Source organism: Manis javanica, chromosome 2 (assembly GCF_040802235.1).
Source record: "Manis javanica isolate MJ-LG chromosome 2, MJ_LKY, whole genome shotgun sequence".
Lineage (NCBI taxonomy): Eukaryota > Metazoa > Chordata > Mammalia > Pholidota > Manidae > Manis > Manis javanica.
The window spans coordinates 212,586,662-212,608,636 of NC_133157.1; the positions used below are offsets into that span (position 1 = coordinate 212,586,662).

General features: G+C 38.2%; 1 protein-coding gene across 14 annotated transcripts in view; it reads right to left on the bottom strand.

Annotated features, from left to right (window-relative positions):
* The window catches only part of LRATD2 (LRAT domain containing 2), a 305,269-nt gene that overhangs the window by 57,452 nt on the left and 225,842 nt on the right, over positions 1–21,975 (bottom strand). For 12 of the 14 annotated variants that reach the window (XR_012128502.1, XR_012128508.1, XR_012128503.1 and 9 more), the window contains one exon: positions 1,335–1,453. The exons of the other annotated variants lie outside the window; for them this stretch is intronic. The gene's annotated coding sequence lies outside the window, so the exon portion shown is untranslated. The remainder of the gene's footprint in view (positions 1–1,334; positions 1,454–21,975) is intronic. 14 annotated transcript variants of the gene reach the window in all.

Sequence of the window (21,975 nt, forward strand, 5' to 3'; positions counted from 1 at the left end):
TTCCTTCTGCTCTTTTTTTCCATCTCCTAACTGAGCATCCTTTTTTGTTGTTGGTGGTGGTGGGGGCCCCTTCTGGATAGGACAATCACATTGCTCACAATCTCTATTTTAAGTTCTTACATCAGAAGGCGATATATGAAAGCTGCATAAAACCCAGGTCTAGAGAAAGTTGAGGACTTTGGTTAAAAATTCTCCTAAGCCTCTAGAAGTTATATCAGAATCTGCTATAGAAATCAGGTTTTTGCTAGATAGTTATAATTCTGGATGGTCATGGCTGTCCTAATTGTTTACTAAATGGTTGGCCCTAGAGACAGGGAAAATTGTTAGCAAGGAGGGAAAAAGACCAGGAAAGAACTCACATAGTCCTGCTATACATATTTTTTAAATGTCCCTGACAAGGCAAAAATAAATATAAAGAGGAAATGTATTACATAAAAGCAATTTAAGAAGTCTTTCTATTAGAATTTGATTGCACAAGGATTAAACACCATAAGCCAAATAAAGGTCAATTTATATATTAATCAATAACAGTCTTTAAAATACAGTCTTAAAAACTCCCAAAGAGTATTTTGTGTAGACAGGATGGCTTAAGAAAAGAAAAACTTGTCTTCTCTTTTCATAGATAAGCTCAGACCTAATTAGAGTGTTTTATCAGGAAAAAAATGTGTTATTTGCAATTCAGAATATTTTCAACATGTAACTGAACATTTCCAGACTGTTAGAAGTTTAACAACCTACAAATGAAAACAAACTTCTATTTTATAGGTAGAATTTACTTTATAAATAGAACTTCCAGATAAAATGTTCTATAAAATAATTACTATTAGAAGTCCCAGGAAAACATCCTGGATATGACTAATATTTCTACATTATATGTGATAAAGAAGTAAATAATTAGCTATAATTCCAGAATTCTAAAGGACAAGAATATCACATACGGAGTTAGAATAATTAGTGCAGAGCATATAAGAATCCAGATCAATTTTTCTCAGATTATCATAAATTTCTTTTTTTGTATTTACTAGTATGTTAGGCTATATTCTAGAGCTTCGGACTCAACCACATGGTACACTTCAAAGACCCACTGCTTGCTTTAGATTGTGTGTGCATCAATCCAGTAGCCAAGGCTTATCCTCTTTGCCTCAGAGCAATTTCAGCCTCGGCTGATAATTCGAAGTATCCTTAGATTTGACACCAGTATCACCTTTTAATCTGATATCATGTATAGCATAATCCCTATTCCTAATTTAAAACAACCAACATTTTTCTGCTTGTCAACTACCTAATTATGAAATATTGTTACTGTCTCTCAGTCTAAAAACTCTTACACTTACCTAATGAAAGGAAATTTCTTGATTGTGTTTCCATGGTTTAAGAAGTACCTATATCCAGAACAGATCTTTCAATGCTCCCTTAAATTTTGATTAATATATTTTTCATTGCCACATTATATCTGAAACATAAAAAGGATAATACCAGGTTGGATATGCAGTAACTAGTTCAGGCTCTCTGTAGAATTGAATTCCTTACTAGAAACCAAATTGATTCAAATAATTGAATAATGGTCCTTTTGGACACATCAGATAGTTAAAAACAAAAGCATAAATATATTCTCTGTAGCTATGTAATTTTGAAATAGTTTAATTATCTTAGGATGATGTTCAAACTGAAACGTTTCCTTACCACGCACCCTGTCCTGCAAATTGTTATCTTAAAGGTGAAGCTACAGTGCGTTAGCACGCATGCCATCATGCAAGTATGTTTTCCTAAATACCGTCCTTACCTGCGAGCTTCTAATATTAAAAAGACAATTCCATGGAGAAGTTAAAGGAATCACTAGAGATATAAATTTTGACCCAAATTCTAAAAGACATACTGGGAACAAATGGGTTTTAAGGTCCATGAGAATAATATCTGTCAAAGCCAAAATAGCCTCTTTGTAACATTGAATAAAACCTTGAATGGACACTGGCCAAAATGCTCCAGGAGGAAAATTATCCACGATATAAAACACTGATGTGGAAACTTTTCTAGAAGATGTGGCTAACCCATGCTCTACCTGTAACTAAAAACTGTGAAGGTTGGACATGGGATGGAACTATGATCCGAAAGAAACTTTGAGCATCTCCAGATGGATTGTACACAATAGTGTCCTGCTACAGCTTCATTCCTTCATGAATATGTTTCATAGCAATGGTTATTTTCTGAGTGAGAAGAAGTACTCTATTGTCAAAAGTCATATCACTCAGTGCCTAGAAAACAAGCAATAACAGCAAACAATTAGATTTCGTGTTACTTACGTGTAGCCTAACAATTTATATAGACAGGGATGGAGCAACATTTTACAGATACTTGTGAATTTTACCTGGCTTTGCTGCTTATTTTGAATGCTACTGTCACTATCAGCTCCAAACCTCTGAAAACATGGAAAAGGTCTTCTCTCAGATTCGTAAATTTGTACCAATTAGAGACTTAAAACTAAGGTTCTCTGGAGAACCACCAGAAACAATTGGTCCAGGGGAGTCCAACAGCTAAAGCCAAGTTCATTGGAACAAACTGACGACATCATTTAAACAGTAAGTGAAAAAAGAACATCCTAAATGGCTGAAATCACTCATGGTCACATTTTACCTACTATTTGTTCATTGTGCTTTATTCTTTTTTTGGTCACGTCTACCTTTTCACTGGCTTCAGTTGTGTACTTCTAACTTAGAACCACCAAAAGTAGAATCACAGAGTTGGGGACTTGTTTTCTTGAAAAAAAATTCTGTAAATCTTAAATTGTGGTTCCAGAGTACCTTTAAGTCCCTTCTCATAAATGTACAGTTAAACTTGCTTGTCTAACAGCTTTTTGATGTCTATTTTCTCAAGTATTAAGTACTTCTATGTGGTCACTCTCCACACTTTGTATTTAACAACTAATTCAAAGACAAATATACGACAAAATCATACTGATCACAGTTGAACTAAAAGTACTACCTTTGTAAATAAAAAATCTTCAAGGAGAATCATACACACACACACACACACACACAATACTATACTAAACATCATTCATAGCCAACAGTTCATAACACAGTACCGAAAAACTATTTATTAACTTGACTCAACTTAGTGAAATACAATAACTTGACTCAACTTAGTGAAATGCAATATTAACCCCAGATCCCAAATATATATTGTCCTGAACGGAGTACTGGTAAACAGTTTAGGACACTTTACTGCCAAAACATAAAGATTGATAGAAGCACCTACATAACAGAGTTGAAAAAAAATTGGCTCTGGAGAATAAAGAAAAACAAATATTCTTAACAGGTTATTAGCGGAAAACCTAAGTGAGGGAAATATGGTGGTTTCTTATAATAATCCTAGAGAAGAAAAATAAACTTAATCTTTTTTTAAATGTAAAGAAGAAACTACCAGAAAAACATGATAACAGAGATGTTATGGGAGAAAAATATATGGAAAAGCAACAAAACTAGAAGAGTTAAAATAATTTTAAGAAAAAAAGTACATGGTGGGAGGAATCTGTCTACCTGATTTCAGAACTATAGCCATTAAGACCATGGTATTGGTGGAGGGATCGACATACAGATCAATAGGACAGAAAAGACCTGTACAGAACTGGAAATAGACCCACGGAAATAAATATGATTTTTGACAAAGGTGAAAAAGAAATCCAGTGGGGGAAAAATCTGAAGAATCTAAGACTAGATAAAGAGTTCTCAGACTTGACACCAAACACATGCTGCATAAAAGGAAAAACTAATTGGACTTCATGAAAAATAAAATCTTTTTCTCTACAAAAAACTGCCAAGAGGATAAAAAGATTAGCTCAAAAGAGAAAATATTTGCCAACCACAGATCTGACAAATGACTAACATCAAGAATATATGAAATCTCAACAGTAAAAAAAAGATCAATCATCCAATTAAAATATGGACAAAAGAATAGGACATTTGAATGAACAAAATACACAGTACAGGTACAAAATCAATACATGAAAAAGTTGTTCAACATTATTAGCCATTAGAAAAATTCCTATTAAAACCATAATGAGATATTACTACATACCTATCAGAATGACTAAAATTAAAAAAACAATGACAGCACCAAATTGCTGACAAACATACAGAAAAATTGAATCACTCGTACATTACTGGTTGGAATATAGAGTGGTATAGCCCCTCTGGAAAACAGTTTGACAGTTTCTTAAAAACTAAATATGCAACTACCATATGATCTAGCAATTGCATTTATCCCACAGAAAAGCACAAAAAAACAAAACCTGTACACAAATGTTCATAGCAGCTTTATTCAAAGTAGCCAAAAACTAGAAACAACCCAGATGTCCATCAATGTGTGCGTGGTTGAACCATCTGTGGTTCTATCCATACCATGGAATACCACTCAGCAATAAAAAGCAATCAACTACTGACACATGCAAAAACCTGGATGAATCTCTGGAGAATTATGCTGAGTGAAATGGAGCCAATCCTGTAAGTTTACATACTGTATGATTTCATTTATATAACATTCTTGAAATGACAAAATTATAGAAATGGAGAGCCGATTAGCAGTTGCTAGTCATTAAGTCAAGGAGTAGTGGGTAAAGAAAAATAAATGTGACTATAAAAGGAAAACTTTAGGGAGATTTATGATGATGGAAATATTCTATATCTTGATTGTGTCAGTGTCAATGCCGTTTTGTTATTGTACTACAGTTTTGAATGATGTTACCATTAAGGGAAAAGGATAAATGGAAAACAGTACCTCTTTATACTATTTCTTACAATTGCATATGAATCTATAATGATCTCAAAGTAGAGTTTTTTTTAATCAAGAAGCATTCATAAATTACCAAGCAACTGTTTCTTTTAAAAAATACTATAAAAATACTTTTCTGGTTCTCTTTTAATTCAAAAGTTTAAGAAGCCAGATTTCCCTATTACTCTCAGTTAATGTAACAAATAAAGGACCTTTGTGTCAGGGCACATCTAGGGTCAAATCCCCAAATCTGTTTTGGAGCTGGTTTCTGATAATTGGATATCTTGTTCTTCAAGTAGGGATAATAACTATTTCACCAAGTTGATAGGAGACCTGCAAAGTCAAACATGCAAGCATTCACCTATATTGTCTTAGGTAGGCTATTATAATAGAAACACTAATTCCAAAATGCTCACATGCAAAAAAGAATCCTACTATAGCTCATGAAGCTATGTGTATTTTTGTGTAATGGTATGTCTGTGTCTATGTGTGTTTTTAATAATATTACTGTCACATAAGTACAAAAATAGATATTTCAGTAGGGGAGATTGTCAGAACAAATGACTTTCTTTTTAAAAAATTGCGAGACCAGCAAACATTGCCTAGTAAATTATATGGGCTCAACAAATGTGAGTTCCTATCTCTTTCCTATTCTGAGTAATGGGAACTCTTACTTTATTTTGCACATAAAAACCAAATATAAGAATGAGGAGACTGGCAGGATATGCCTGCAATACGAATTGCCTTGGGAAATGAAAATTAAGATGAGTTACCAGGATAAAAAGTAATCCTCCCAGCAGAGGTCAAAGAGTCTGAGAAATGGTCTCTACAGGGAAAGCTTTCCCCGGGCAGGGAAACATGAAACAGAGGCCCTGATAGAGTGACAGTCAGTGTGACCTGTTATGTGTTTACTACATCGAGTTTATTTGTTGTCCTGATTACAAACCACTAAGGGCGATCAGGGGTGGAGGACTGTCCGCTCCCAGGAGCTTCTTCCAGGTTCTTCCTTCTGCCCCGTGGCCCTGACATAATGTTTCAAGCACTGGTACACTGACCTTTTTGACCTATAGCCTTCCCTAGGATAGGACGATATTGAAGGAAATACATATTTGGAGTCAGGGGTGGTAAGGGGAAATATATGAGGAACGTAAGGTGCAATAAAAGAAGGTCAAAGGAGGAACACTAGAAAATTAATTTCCTGGATCCAAGTGTTATTGGATTGTATGTAGCTCGGCAGTCCACCTGGGACAGGTGAAGAGCTCATCACGGGAAATGGGTGAGCTGAGCGGATGGAAACACCAGATGGTGAGTAACAGAAAGATGTCTGAATAGGCAAAGGTCTTAGTATTAGGAATGTGAGGGAGAATGACATGAGCAACCAGGGAAGGGGAAGAAAAGGTTCAAAGAAAAAAAACCACACAAACTCTTCCCAGGTTGGGGGTGCCATGTAAAGACAACAAAGGTTTTGCAGGGAGATAACGTCCTTGCCTATTGGGACCAGGCCAAACCAGTCCCTACCAGGTCCCAATCGAACAAAACTAAGAACTGCCCAAGTCACACTTCACCATGGGAAGGGACGTGCCCAGTGAGAGGGATGGCTGTAGAAATGACCTGTAAATCAAGTAACCCCACCTTGTCAGAGAGGCGCCTCCTAGCTAGAACATAATATAAAGGCCTCCGTCTAATGGACAGAGACTTCGTCTACCTTAACTCTGTCCCACTCCTTCCTTGGAATGTATTGGAACATAACTTTCACTCTGCTTTGCTCTTGTGACTCTGCCTTTCAATTCTTTGTTACACCAGGGATAAGAACCGAGGAGAACAAACTCAGACCAATCATGTTAGTGAGCCCTGGATGCCTCGGTCACCTATTTCTATAATGCACAAGATTTTGTTGTCTGCTAACAAGGAGCCTCAAATGAATCAACTTCTCTAGAAAGCCTATTTACATTTAATGGGAGAGACAGCCATCTGCCCCTAGTACCAGTACCTCCTGCAGAAAGGTTGGGGTTGCCCTGGAAGCTGCTTGTTGATTTATGGAGTGACTTTCCTACATTCTGCCTCTCCTATAGGTTTACTACAATTAACTACATACTGTCAGATTTCAAACTGGGTTAAACTTCAAGAAAATGTTGCTTACAAATTTTTCTTCCCCCAAATCAGAAAGAACCACCTGTAAATCCAAGATCCTTTATCTATCATTGCAAGTAATCAATGCTATATACCTGTACACTCATTATAATTGGCCAAGCACTTCTCCAGTTCTCTTTAGAGCCACATAAAATCCTTTCTAGGCAGGGCAGGTGCTATCACACAGTAATTGTCTATCAGATGGGGGAACTGAGGCTTGAAGAAAATAATTGTCTAACGTCACAGAAGAACAAAGTCAAAACTAGATATTCTGACCCTCCTAATACCTCTGATTTTGAACCAACAGCCAAGAATACACAGGCATTTCGAAGATATGGATTGTTTTCATTATCCTTCATATTTTCTTTCCTGTGGGAATGGAGGGTTAAGATGTATTCATTGGGATGGCATTTACTTTAGAAGGCACCTTGGAAAGGATAGATTCAGTCATGGCTGCAAGGCTGCAGGAACTTTAATCTGGATTGGGAAGAAACATGCAATCATTGGATCATTTCTGATTCTTAAAGGGGTATCTGAATATATGTTGAAATGAGGGTAGAGCCAATAATTCCAGTGAAATTCCAACTAAATATACATGCCACTGTGAACTAGAATATAAGCAGAAGATTTTATGGTGATGGCCATTATAAGCAAAAAACTATCGAATTAACAGAATTTCGGACAAAGGAAAGGGAGGGCATGGGGCTCTTCCAATGGAGCAATAGTCTGAGCAAAGGCATGGAGTGGGCCATATGTTCTGGGGCAACAATACTTGGTATTAGAGGTTAGAATGAATACTGCAGTGGGTATTTAAGGGCAGCAGCTCTGAAATCAGATTGCTGGAGCTCAAATCTCCACACCTTACTGAACAAGTTACATGATACTTTCTATGTCTGTAAATGGAGACAATACTAGTACTAATCACAAAGAGCTTTGTGAAAATTCAGTATCATAGTATGTGAAAAGTCTTTCAGTAGAGGTAGTACTTATACTTAATTGCCATTTAAAAAATACCTGTTATCTGTTTTTTAAAAACAGGTCAGCTGGTTAGGGAGGTAGTTGGACTTGGAGTATGGATAGAGTAACCATATAATTTATCATTTAAATCATGTAACCTTTGAAATGAAAGGGGATGCTATTAATGATTATGCCAGGGCACCAAGTATAAAGGAGGAACTATTCAAGATAAGAAGATATGATGGGTCTAAATACAGAAAACCTTACTCCAAAATTTTCCTTGTTTATTTAAATTTCCCAGGTGTATTACAGACAAAATTTCATGATCAAATAGCACTATGCAGGCTGAGATATCATAAATTATTTTTGCAATACAATCCAAGGTGTTGAATTTTGGACCAAGAATGTTAAAGGTGGAATAGATCTTAGAAGTTACCAAATATTCCTTCCACATACTCAGTTTTAGACAGGAATTCACCGACTGTAAGTGCTGATAGATGGTCTGTGATTTCAGATGGCAGCACTCACACAAAGGACCCCAGCCAGGACAGAACTTTTAGAGACCTTTTATTTTTTTATTTATTTGTATTTATTTATTTATTTGTTTGTTTTGAGAGGGCATCTCTCATATTTATTGATCAAACGGTTGTTAACAACAATAAAATTCTGTATAGGGGAGTCAATGCTCAATACACAATCATTAATCCATCTCAAGCCTAATTCTCATCAGTCTCCAATCTTCTGAAGCATAACGAACAAGTTCTTACATGGAAAACAAATTCTTACATAGTGAATAAGTTACATGGTGAACAGTACAAGGGCAGTCATCACAGAAACTTTTGGTTTTGATCATGCATTATGAAATATAAACAATCAGTTCAAATATGAATATTCCTTTGATTTTTATACTTGATTTATATGTGGATACCACATTTCTCTCTTTATTATTATTGTTTTTACGAAAATGCTGAAGTGGTAGGTAGATGCAAGATAAAGGTAGAAAACATAGTTGAGTGTTGTAAGAGAGCAAATGTAGATGATCAGGTGTGTGCCTGTAGACTAAGTGTTAATCCAAGCTAGACAAGGGCAATAAAACATCCACGGATGCAGAAGATTTCTCTCAAAACGGGGGTGTGGGGGGTGAGGTTCTAAGCCTCACCTCTGTTGATCCCCAATTTCTCACCTGATGGCCCCCCTACGACTGTGCCTGTCTTAGGTTGTCCCTCCCTTGAGGAATCTTACCTGTCTCTGGCTAACCAGTCATCTTCCGGGGCCATACACGGAAATGTAAAGTTGGTGAGAGAGAAGCCTTATTGTTTGAAAAGGTTAGCTTTTTACTTCTTTGCATATTTATGTCCTGTGGCTTCTATGCCCAGCATTTGTCTTGAGGTATCTTTACCATTTGGAAGAATTATGATACTCAGTGAATTCGATATGAGGCACGAATTCTATTTAAGGGTTGTAATTAGGAAGGAAGAAGAAAAGCTATAGAAGTAGCAGGCGGAAGAAAACATGGGAAGATTGATTATTTCTTTGACATATCTTCTTGTAGAGTAACTTCAGCATGTATAGGTTTTAAACTAATAATTAAATTGCGCACACACATTAACATAATAGGAGTACAGTTACATAACCAAAGCAGACCTATAATTACCAGCCATCTCCAGTGAAACCAAGAAAACCAGTTAGGCACCTTAGGCATTTGTGAAAACTTATCTATGATATGGTGGATATTGTCCAACTGAACTTGAACAGTCTGAGAGAAATCAGACAAATTAAAACAACCCATTCCTGGGGACTGTTCACATCCCATATGTTCTTTTAACAGTAGATAGTCTGTAGTTGTAAGATTTTGGAGTGCTACAATTTGCACTTCTCCTAATTCTTGGTTGAGTTCCAACAGTATAGATCCAGTCAAATTTGTCGTTTTACTGTATGCACAGGCCAGCTTAGATATCTCCTTCTTCATTCCCATGGCAAGTCCAGGAACCAGTGGGGTGAGTGCATCTACAGCTGTAGCAGCACGTGGATCTCTGTTGGGGTTTTTTGATGATCATCTTCTGGTATGAGTCTTCCAGAGAGTGCTGATGTTGGAAGTTCTTTTTCATATCGTATCTTAGTTCATTTTCTGGGTAGCCAAATGAGGCTTTGATGATCCTCTGTATAAACACAAACAGACCCTTTGCCTACACTTTTATATGCCCTTTATACCATTGTGTAGAACTCATTAGAGGTCACCACACAGGAACTGCTTTTTTTTTTTTTAAGAGAAAGGAATGTTATCAGAAAAATGTACCTCCATAGCCGATCATCTGACACCCTTTAAGTGGTCAAAATTAAGGATATTTAAAGCATGCATTAATCGTTGATTTACAGTTAGTTTTATCCTATCAGGGAGTAATCCCCTTTTCTTTCTTTCTTTTTTTTTTTGTTATCATTTATCTACACTTACATGATGAATATTATGTTTACTAGGCTCTCCCCTATACCAGGTCCCCCCTATAAACCCCTTAACAGTCAGTGTCCATCAGCATAGCAAAATGTTGTAGAATCCCTACTTATCTTCTCTGTGTTGTACAGCCCTACGCTTTTTCCCACCCCGCCATGCATGCTAATCTTAATACCCCCCTTCTTCTTCCCCCCCCTTATCCCACCCTACCCACCCATACTCCCCAGTTCCTTTCCCTTTGGTACCTGTTAGTCCATTCTTGGGTTCTTTAATTCCACTGCTGGTTTGTTCCTTCAGTTTTTCCTTTGTTATTATACTCCTCAGATGAGTGAAATCATTTGGTATTTCTCTTACTCCACTTGGCTCATTTCACTGAGCATAATACCCTCCAGCTCCATCCATGTTGCTGCAAATGGTAGGATTTGCCCTCTTCTTATGGCTGAGCAGTATTCCATTGTGTATATGTACCACATCTTCTTTATCCATTCGTCTATGGATGGACATTTAGGTTGCTTCCAATTCTTGGCTATTGTAAATAGCGCTGCGATAAACATAGGGGTGCATCTGTCTTTCTCAAACTTGATTGCTGCATTCTTAAGGTAAATTCCTAGGAGTGGAATTCCTGGGTCAAATGGTGGGTCTGTATTGAGCATTTTGATGAACCTCCATACTGCTTTCCACAATGGTTGAACTAATTTACATTCCCACCAGCAGTGTAGGAGGGTTCCCCTTTCTCCACAGCCTCGCCAACATTTGTTGTTGTTTGTCTTTTGGATGGCAGCCATCCTTACTGGTGTGAGGCGATACCTCATTGTAGTTTTAATTTGCATTTCTCTGATAATTAGCGATGCGGAGCATCTTTTCATGTGTCTGTTGGCCATCTGTATTTCTTTTTTAGAGAACTGTCTGTTCAGTTCCTCCGCCCATTTTTTAATTGGGTTATTTGTTTTTTGTTTGTTGAGGCATGTGAGCTCTTTATATATTCTGGATGTCAAGCCTTTATCGGATCTGTCATTTTCAAATATATTCTCCCATACTGTAGGGTTCCTTTTTGTTCTATTGATGGTGTCTTTTGCTGTACAGCAGCTTTTCAGCTTAATATAGTCCCACTTGTTCATTTTTGCTGTTGTTTTTCTTGCCCAGGGAGGTATGTTCAAGAAGAGGTCACTCATGTTTATGTCTAAGAGGTTTTTGCCTATGTTTTTTCCAAGAGTTTAATGGTTTCATGACTTACATTCAGGTCTTTGATCCATTTTGAGTTTACTTTTGTATATGGGGTTAGACAAAGGTCCAGTTTCATTCTCCTACATGTAGCTGTCCAGTTTTGCCAGCACCCTCTGTTGAAGAGACTGTCATTTTGCCATTGTATGTCCATGCCTCCTTTATCAAATATTAATTGACCATATATGTCTGGGTTAATGTCTGGATTCTCTAGTCTGTTCCATTGGTCTGTGGCTCTGTTCTTGTGCCAGTACCAGATTGTCTTGATTACTATGGCTTTATAGTAGAGCTTGTAGTTGGGGAGTGAGATCCCCCCTACTTTATTCTTCTTTCTCAGGATTGCTTTGGCTCTTCAGGGTCTTTGGTGTTTCCATATGAATTTTTGAATTATTTGTTCCAGTTCATTGAAGAATGTTGCTGGTAGTTTCATAGGGATTGCATCAAATCTGTATATTGCTTAGGGCAGGATGGCCATTTTGACGATATTAATTCTTCCTAGCCACAGCATGGGATGAGTTTCCATCTGTTAGTATCCCCTTTAATTTCTCTTCAGAGTGACTTGTAGTTTTCAGAGTATAAGTCTTTCACTTCTTTGGTTAGGTTTATTCCTAGGTATTTTATTTTTTTTTAATGCGATTGTGAATGGAGTTGTTTTCCTGATTTCTCTTTCTGTTAGTTCATTGTTAGTGTATAGGAAAGCCACAGATTTCTGTGTGTTAATTTTGTATCCTGCAACTTTGCTGTATTCCGATATCAGTTCTAGTAGTTTTGGAGTGGAGTCTTTAGGGTTTTTTATGTACAGTATCATGTTATCTGCAAATAGTGACAGTTTAACTTCTTCTTTACCAATCTGGATTCCTTGTATTTTTTGGTTTTGTCTGATTGCCGTGGCTAGGACCTCCAGTACTATGTTAAATAACAGTGGGGAGAGTGGGCATCCCTGTCTAGTTCCTGATCTCAGAGGAAAAGCTTTCAGCTTCTTGCTGTTCAATATAATGTTGGCTGTGGGTTTATCATAAATGGCCTTTATTATGTTGAGGTACTTGCCCTCTATTCCCATTTTGCTGAGAGTTTTTATCATGAATGGATGTTGAATTTTGTCAAATGCTTTTACAGCATCTATGGAGATGATCATGTGGTTTTGTCTTTCTTTTTGTTCATGTGGTGGATGATGTTGATGGACTTTTGAATGTTGTACTATCCTTGCATCCCTGGGATTAATCCCACATGGTCATGGTGTACGATCTTTTGATGTATTTTTGAATTCAGTTTGCTAATATTTTGTTGAGTATTTTTTTTAATAATTATTTTTTATTGAAGGGTTGTTGACATACAGTATTACATTAGTTTCAGGTGTACAACACAGTGATTGAACATTTATATAAATGATAATTCTAGGTACCAGCTATCACTGTACCAAGTTGTTACAATATTTTGACTATATTCCTTATGCTATACATTACATCCTGGTTACTTATTTATTTTACAGTTGGAAGTGTGTACTTTCCTTTTTTTTTGTGAGGGCATCTCTCCTATTTTTTTTGATCAAATGGTTGTTAACAACAATAAAATTCTGTATAGGGGACTCAATGCTCAATGTATAATCATTAAGCCACCCCAAGCCTAATTTTCGTCAGTCTCCAATCTTCTGAAGCATAACGAACAAAGAACTAATGTATATTTTTTTTTGAGAGGCATCTCTCATATTTATTGATCAAATGGTTGTTAACAACAATAAAATTCTGTATGGGGGGGTCAATGCTCAATGCACAGTCATTAATCCATCTCAAGCCTAGTTCTCTTCAGTCTCCAATCTTCTTACATGGTGAACGAATTCTTACATAGTGAATAAGTTCTTACATGGTGAACAGTACAAGGGCATTCATCACAGAAACTTTTGGTTTTGATCACACATTATGAACTATAAACAATAAGGTCAAATATGAATATTTGTTTGATTTTTATACTTGATTTATATGTGGATCCCACATTTCTCCCTTTATTATTATTTTTATTTTTAATAAACTGCTGAAGTGGTAGGTAGATGCAAGATAAAGGTAGAAAACATAGTTGAGTGTTGTAAGAGAGCAATTGTAGATGATCAGGTGTGTGCCTGTAGACTATGTGCTAATCCAAGCTAGACAAGGGCAATAAAACATCCATGGATTCAGAAGCTTTCTCTCAACACGGGGGGGGGGGGTGAGGTTCTAAGCTTCACCACTGTTGTTCCCCAATTTCTCACCTGATGGCCCCCCTGTGACTGTGCCTGTCTTAGGTTGTTCCTCCCTTGAGGAATCTTACCCGTCTCTGGCTAACCAGTCATCTTCCGGGGCCATACACGGAAATGTAAAGTTGGTAAGTGAGAGAGAAGCCATATTGTTTGAAAAGGTTAGCTTTTTACTTCTTTGCAGATTTATGCCCTGTGGCTTCTATGCCCAGCACTTGTCTTGAGGTATCTTTACCACCTGGAGGAATTATGATACTCGGTAAATTCGATATGCGGCATGAATTCTATTTAAGGGTTGTAATTAGGAAGGAAGAAGAAAAGCTATAGAGGTAGCATATGGAAGAAAACATGGGAAGATTGATTATTTCTTTGACATATCTTCTTGTAGAGTACCTTAAGTATGTATAGGTTTAAAACTACTAACTAACTTGCGCACACATATTAAAGTAATAGGAATATGGTGACATAAACAAAGCAAATCTATAATTACCAGCCATCTCCAGTGAAGCCATGAAAACCATTTAGGCACCCTAGGCATTTGTGAAAATTACTCTATGATATGATGGATATTGTCCAACTGTACTTGAACAGTCTGAGAGAAGTCAAATTAAAGCAACTCATTTCTGGGATCTGTTCACATCCGATATGTTCTTTTAACTGTAGATAGTCTATAGTCGTAAGATTTTGGAGTGCTACAACTTGCACCCCTCCCAACCCCTGATTGAGTTCCAACAGTACAGATCTGGTCAAATTCGTTGTCTCACTGTATGCACATGCCAGCCTAGACATCTCTCTCCTCATTCCAGTGGCAAGTCCAGGAAACGGTGGGGTGGATACTGCCACATCCGCAGCATCGCCCGGATCCCTGTGGAGGCTTTTTGATGATCATCCCCTGGCACGAGTCCTCCAGAGAGTGCTGATGCCGGAAGCTCTTCCTTATATCGTATCTTAGTTCATTTTCTGGGTAGCCAAGCTAGGCCTTGATCTTCTGCATAGAAACAAACAGACCCTTTGCCCACACTTTGACATGCCCTCTATACCACTGTGTAGAACTCATTGGAGGTCAGCACACAGGAACTGCTTTTTTTTTAAATCTTTAATCTACACTTACATGAAGAATACTATGTTTACTATGCTCTCCCCTATGATATCAGGTCCCCCCTAAAAACCACATTACAGTCACTGTCCATCAGCATAGCAAAATGTAGAATCACTACTTGTCCTCTCTGTGTTGTACAGCCCTCCCTCCCCTTTCTCCCTGCCCCCCCATGCATGCTAATCTTAATACCCCCCTTCTTCTTCTCCCCCTTATCCCCCCCTGCCCACCTATCCCCCACAGTTCCTTTCCCTTTGGTACCTGTAACTCCATTTTTGGGTACCGTAATTCTGCCGCTGTATTGTTCCTTCAGTTTTTCCTTTGTTCTTATACTCCTCAGATGAGTGAAATCATTTGGTATTTCTCTTTCTCCACTTGGCTTATTTCACTGAGCATAATATTCTCGAGCTCCATCCATGTTGCTGCAAATGGTAGGATTTTCCCTCTTCTTATGGCTGAGTAGTATTCCATTGTGTATATGTACCACATCTTCTTTATCCATTCGTCTATGGATGGACATTTAGGTTGCTTCCAATTCTTGGCTATTGTAAATAGCGCTGCGATAAACATAGGGGTGCATCTGTCTTTCTCAAACTTGATTGCTGCGTTCTTAAGGTAAATTCCTAGGATTGGAATTCCTGGGTCAAATGGTGGGTCTGTATTGAGCATTTTGATGAACCTCCATACTGCTTTCCACAATGGTTGAACTAATTTACATTCCCACCAGCAGTGTAGGAGGGTTCCCCTTTCTCCACAGCCTCGCCAACATTTGTTGTTGTTTGTCTTTTGGATGGCAGCCATCCTTACTGGTGTGAGGCGATACCTCATTGTAGTTTTAATTTGCATTTCTCTGATAACTAGCGATGCGGAGCATCTTTTCATGTGTCTGTTGGCCATCTGTATTTCTTTTTTGGAGAACTGTCTGTTCAGTTCCTCTGCCCATTTTTTAATTGGGTTATTTGTTTTTTGTTTGTTGAGGCATGTGAGCTCTTTATATATTCTGGACGTCAAGCCTTTATCGGATCTGTCATTTTCAAATATATTCTCCCATACTGTAGGGTTCCTTTTTGTTCTATTGATGGTGTCCTTTGCTGTATAGAAGCTTTTCAGCTTAATGTAGCCCCACTTCCTCATTTTTGCTGTTGTTTTTCTTGCCCAGGGAGGTATGTTCAAGAAGAGGTCACTCATGTTTATGTCTAAGAGGTTTTTGCCTATGTTTTTTCCAAGAGTTTTATGGTTTCATAACTTACATTCAGGTCTTTGATCCATTTTGAGTTTACCTTTGTATATGGGGTTAGACAAAGGTCCAGTTTCATTCTCCTACATGTAGCTGTCCAGTTTTGCCAGCACCCTCTTTTGAAGAGACTGTCATTTTGCTCTTGTATATCCATGCCTCCTTTATCAATATTAATTGACCATATATGTTTGGGTTAATTTCTAGAGTCTCTAATCTGTTTCACTGGTCTGTGGCTCTGTTTTTGTGCCATTACCAAATTGTCTTGATTACTATGGCTTTGTAGTAGAGCTTGTAGTTGGGGAGTGAGATCCCCCTACTTTATTCTTCTTTCTCAGGATTGCTTTGGCTCTTCGGGGTCTTTGGTGTTTCCATATGAATTTTTGAATTATTTGTTCCAGTTCATTGAAGAATGTTACTGGTAGTTTCATAGGGATTGCATCAAATCTGTATATTGCTTTGGGCAGGATGGCCATTTTGACGATATTAATTCTTCCAGCCATGAGCAGGGGATGAGTTTCCATTTGTTAGTATCCCCTTTAATTTCTCTTCAGAGTGACTTGTAGTTTTCAGAGTATAAGTCTTTCACTTCTTTGGTTAGGTTTATTCCTAGGGATTTTATTCTTTTTGATGCAATTGTGAATGGAATTGTTTTCCTGATTTCTCTTTCCATTGGTTCATTGTTAGTGTATAGGAAAGCTACAGATTTCTGTGTGTTAATTTTGTATCCTGCAACTTTGCTGTATTCCGATATCAGTTCTAGTAGTTTTGGGGTGGAGTCTTTAGGGTTTTTTATGTACAGTATCATATCATCTGCAAATAGTGACAGTTTAACTTCTTCTTTACCAATCTGGATTCCTTGTATTTTTTTGGTTTTGTCTGATTGCTGTGGCTAGGACCTCCAGTACTATGTTAAATAACAGTGGGGAGAGTGGGCATCCCTGTCTGGTTCCCAATCTCAGAGGAAATGCTTTCAGCTTCTTGCTGTTCAATATAATGCTGGCTGTGGGTTTATCATATATGGCCTTTATTATGTTCAGGTACTTCCCCTCTATTCCCATTTTGCTGAGAGTTTTTATCATGAATGGATGTTGAATTTTGTCAAATGCTTTTTCAGCATCTATGGACATGATCATGTGGTTTTTATCTTTCTTTTTGTTGATGTGGTGGATGATGTTGATGGATTTTCGAATGTTGTACCATCCTTGCATCCCTGGGATGAATCCCACTTGGTCATGGTGTATGATCCTTTTGATATGCTGTTGAATTCTCTTTGCTAATATTTTATTGAGTATTTTTGCATCTACATTCATCAGGGATATTGGTCTGTAATTTTCTTTTTTGGTGGGGTCTTTGCCTGGTTTTGGTATTAGGGTGATGTTGGCTTCATAGAATGAGTTTGGGAGTATTCCCTCCTCTTCTATTTTTTGGAACACTTTAAGGAGAATGGGTATTATGTCTTCTCTGTGTGTCTGATAAAATTCCGAGGTAAATCCGTCCGGCCCTGGGGTTTTGTTCTTGGGTAGTTTTTTGATTACTGTTTCAATTTCTTTGCTTGTAATTGGTTTGTTTAACTTTTGTGTTTCTTCCTCGGTCAGTCTTGGGAGGTTGTATTTTTCTAGGAAGTTGTCCATTTCTTCTAGGTTTTCCAGCTTGTTGGCATATAGGTTTTCATAGTAGTCTTTAATAATTCTTTGTATTTCTGTGGGGTCTGTCTTGATTTTTCCATTCTCATTTCTGATTATGTTGATTTGTGTTGATTCTCTTTTTCTCTTAATAAGTTCGGCTAGAGGCTTATGTATTTTGTTTATTTTCTCAAAGAACCAGCTCTTGGCTTCATTGATTTTTGCTATTGTTTTATTCTTCTCAATTTTGTTTATTTCTTTTCTGATCTTTATTATGTCCCTCCTTCTGCTGACTTTAGGCCTCATTTGTTCTTCTTTTTCCAGTTTCGATACTCGTGATGTTAGACTATTCATTTGGGATTGTTCTTCCTTCTTCAGGTGTGCCTGGATCGCTATGTACTTTCCTCTTAAGACTGCTTTCGCTGCATCCCACAGAAGTTGGGGCTTTGTGTTGTTGTTGTCATTTGTTTCTATATATTCCTTGATCTCTATTTTGATTTGTTCATTGATCCATTGATTATTTAGAAGCATCTTGTTAAGCCTCCATGTGTTTGTGAGTCTTTTTGTTTTCTTTGTAGAATTTATTTCTAGTTTTATACCTTTGTGGTCTGAAAAATTGGTTGGTAGAATTTCAATATTTTGGAATTTACTGAGGCTCTTTTTGTGAGCTAGTATGTGGTCTATTCTGGAGAATGTTCCATGTGCACTTGAGAAGTATGTATATCCTGTTGTTTTTGGATGTAGAGTTCTATAGATGTCTGTTAGGTCCATCTGTTCTAGTGTATTGTTCAATGCCTGTGTGTCCTTACTTATTTTCTGCCCAGTGGATCTATCCTTTGGGGTGAGTGGTGTGTTGAAGTCTCCTAAGATGAGTGCATTGCAGTCTATTTCCCTCTTTAGTTGTTAGTATTTGTTTCACAAATGCTGTTGCTCCTGTGTTGGGTGCATATATATTTAGAATGGTTATATCCTCTTGTTGGACTGAGCCCTTTATCACTATGTAGTATCCTTCTTTATCTCTTGTTACTTTCTTTGTTTTGAAGTCTATTTTGTCTGGTATTAGTACTGCAACTCCTGCTTTCTTCTCACTGTTGCTTGCCTGAAATATGTTTTTCCATCCTTTGACTTTTAGTCTGTGCTTGTCTTTGGGTTTGAGGTGAGTTTCTTGTAAGCAGCATATAGATGGGTATTGCTTTTTCATCCATTCTATTACTCTGTGTCTTTTGATTGGTGCATTAAGTCCATTTACATTTAGGGTGACTATTGAGAGATATGTACTTATTGCCATTGCAGGCTTTAGATTCGTGGTTACCAAAGGTTCAAGGTTAGCTTCTTTAGTATCTTACTGCCTAACTTAGCTCGCTTATTGAGCTGTTATATACACTGTCTAAAGATTCTTTTCTTCTCTCCCTTCTTATTCCTCCTCCTCCATTCTTCATATGTTGTATGTTTTGTTCTGTGCTCTTTTTAGGAGTGCTCCCATCTAGAGCAGTCCCTGTAAGATGCCCTGTAGAGGTGGTTTGTGGGAAGCAAATTCCCTCAGCTTTTGTATGTCTGGGAATTGTTTAATCCCGCCATCATATTTAAATGATAGTCGTGCTGGATACAGTATCCTTGGTTCAAGGCCCTTCTGTTTCATTGCATTAAGTATATCATGCCATTCTCTTCTGGCCTGTAGGGTTTCTGTTGAGAAGTCTGATGTTAGCCTGATGGGTTTTCCTTTATAGGTGACCTGTTTCTCTCTAGCTGCCTTTAAAACTCTTTCCTTGTCCTTGATCCTTGCCATTTTAATTATTATGTGTCTTGGTGTTGTCCTCCTTGGATCCTTTCTGTTGGGGGGTTCTGTGTATTTCCGTGGTCTGTTCAATTATTTCCTCCCCCAGTTTGGGGAAGTTTTCAGCAATTATTTCTTCAAAGAGACTTTCTATCCCTTTTCCTGTTTCTTCTTCTTCTGGTACCCCTATAATATGAATATTATTCCTTTTGGGTTGGTCACATAGTTCTCTTAGTGTTGTTTCATTCCTGGAGATCCTTTTATCTCTCTCTATGTCAGCTTCTATACATCCCTGTTCTCTGGTTTCTATTCCTTCAATGGCCTCTTGCATCTCATCCATTCTGCTTATAATTCCTTCCAGTGATTATTTCACTTCTGTGATCTCCTTCCTGACAGCTGTGATCTCCCTCTGGACTTCATCCCATTGCTCTTGCATTTTTCTCTGCATCTCATCCCATTGCTCTTGCATTTTTCTCTGCATCTCTGTCAGCATTTTCATGATTTTTATTTTGAATTCTTTTTCAGGAGGACTGGTTAGGTCTGTCTCCTTCTCAGGTGTTGTCTCTGTGATCTTTGTCTGCCTGTAGTTTGCCTTTTCATGGTGATAGAGATAGTTTGCAGACCTGGTACGAGTGACAGCTGGAAGAGCTTTCCTTCTTGTTGGTTTGTGGCCTTCCTCTCCTGGGAGAATAGCGACCTCTAGTGGCTTATGCTTGGCAGCTGTGCACAGACAGGGCTTCTGCTACCTGCCCAGTTGCTATGGAGTTTATCTCTGCTGTTGCTGTGGGCGTCGCCTGGCTGGGGCTGCTCCTTCAAAATGGTGGAGCCCCGTTGGATGGGGAGCGGCCGGGAGACAATCCCTGTAATGGGCCTCTGTGCTCCCTTGTTGCCCGGGGGGTTAGAGTGCCCAGAGATCCCCAGATTCCCTGCTTCTGGGCTTAGTGTCCTGTCCTGCCCCTTTAAGGCTTCCAAAAAGCATTCTCGAAACCAAAACAACAACAGCAAGAACGAAAGAGGGAAAAAAAAAAGGAAAAAAAATAAACGATTTTCTTTGTCCTCAGGCGCCAGTCTCAGGCACCTGCTCACCAGTCTTGCTGCCTTCTTTCCCTAGTATTGTGGTCCCTGTCCCCTTAAGGCTTCCAAAAAGCACTCACCAAAAAAAAAAAAAGGGAAAAATGCGTGATTTTCTTTGTCCTCAGGCGCCCGTCTCAGGCACCCGCTCACCGGTCTTGCTGCCCTGTTTCCCTAGTATTGGGGTCCCTGTCCCTTTAAGGCTTTCAAAAAGCACTTGCCAAAAAAAAAGGGAAAAACACACGATTTTCTTTGTCCTCAGGCGCTGGTCTCAGGCACCCGCTCACCGGCCTTACTGCTCTGTTTCCCTGGTATTGGGGTCCCTGTCCCTTTAACGCTTCCAAAAAGCACTCACCAAAAAAAAGAAAAAAACCGCTCCGGTTTCTTTCCACCTGCCAGGAGCCGGGGGGAGGGGCACTTGGGTCCCGCAGGGCCGGGGCTTGTATCTTACCCCCTTCACGAGGTGCTGGGTTCCCACAGGTGTGGATGTGGTCTGGATGTTATCCTGTGTCCTCTGGTCTCTATTTTAGGAAGTTGTCTTTGTTATATTTTCATAATTCTATGTGGTTTTGGGAGGAGAGTTCCTCTGCTCTACTCATGCCGCCATCTTGGCTCCGCCCCCTTTGTTGAGTATTTTTGCACCTACGTTCATCAGGGCTATTGATCTGTAGTTTTCTTTTTTGGTGGGCTCTTTGCCTGGTTTTGGTATTAGGGTGATGTTAGCTTCATAGAATGAGTTTGGGAGTATCCCCTCCTCTTCTATTTTTTGGAAAACTTTAAGGAGAATGGGTATTATGTCTTCCCTGTATGTCTGATAAAATTCCAAGGGGAATCCATCTGGCCCGGGGGTTTTGTACTTTGGTAATTTTTTGATTACCACTTCAATTTCGTTGCTGGTATTTGGTCTGTTTAGATTTTCTGTTTCTTTCTGAGTCAGTCTTGGAAGGTTGTATTTTTCTAGGAAGTTGTCCATTTCTCCTAGGCTTACCAGTTTGTTAGCATATAGGTTTTCATAGTACTCTCTAATAATTCTTTGTATTTCTGTGGGGTCTGTCGTGATTTTTCCTTTCTCGTTTTTGATACTGTTGATTTGTGTTGACTCTCTTTTCCTCTTAGTAAGTCTAGCTAGATGCTTATCTATTTTATTTATTTTCTCGATGAACCAGCTCTTGGTTTCATTGATTTTTGCTATTGTTTTAGTCTTCTCAATTTTTTTTAATTCTTCTCTGATCTTTATTATGTCCCTCCTTCTGCTGACCTTGGCCTCATTTGTTCTTCTTTTTCCAAGTTTGATAATTGTGACATTAGACCATTCATTTGGGATTGTTCTTCCTTTTTAAAATATGCCTGGATTGCTATATACTTTCCTCTTAAGACTGCTTTTGCTGTGTCCCACAGTAGTTGGGGCTTTGTGTTGTTGTTGT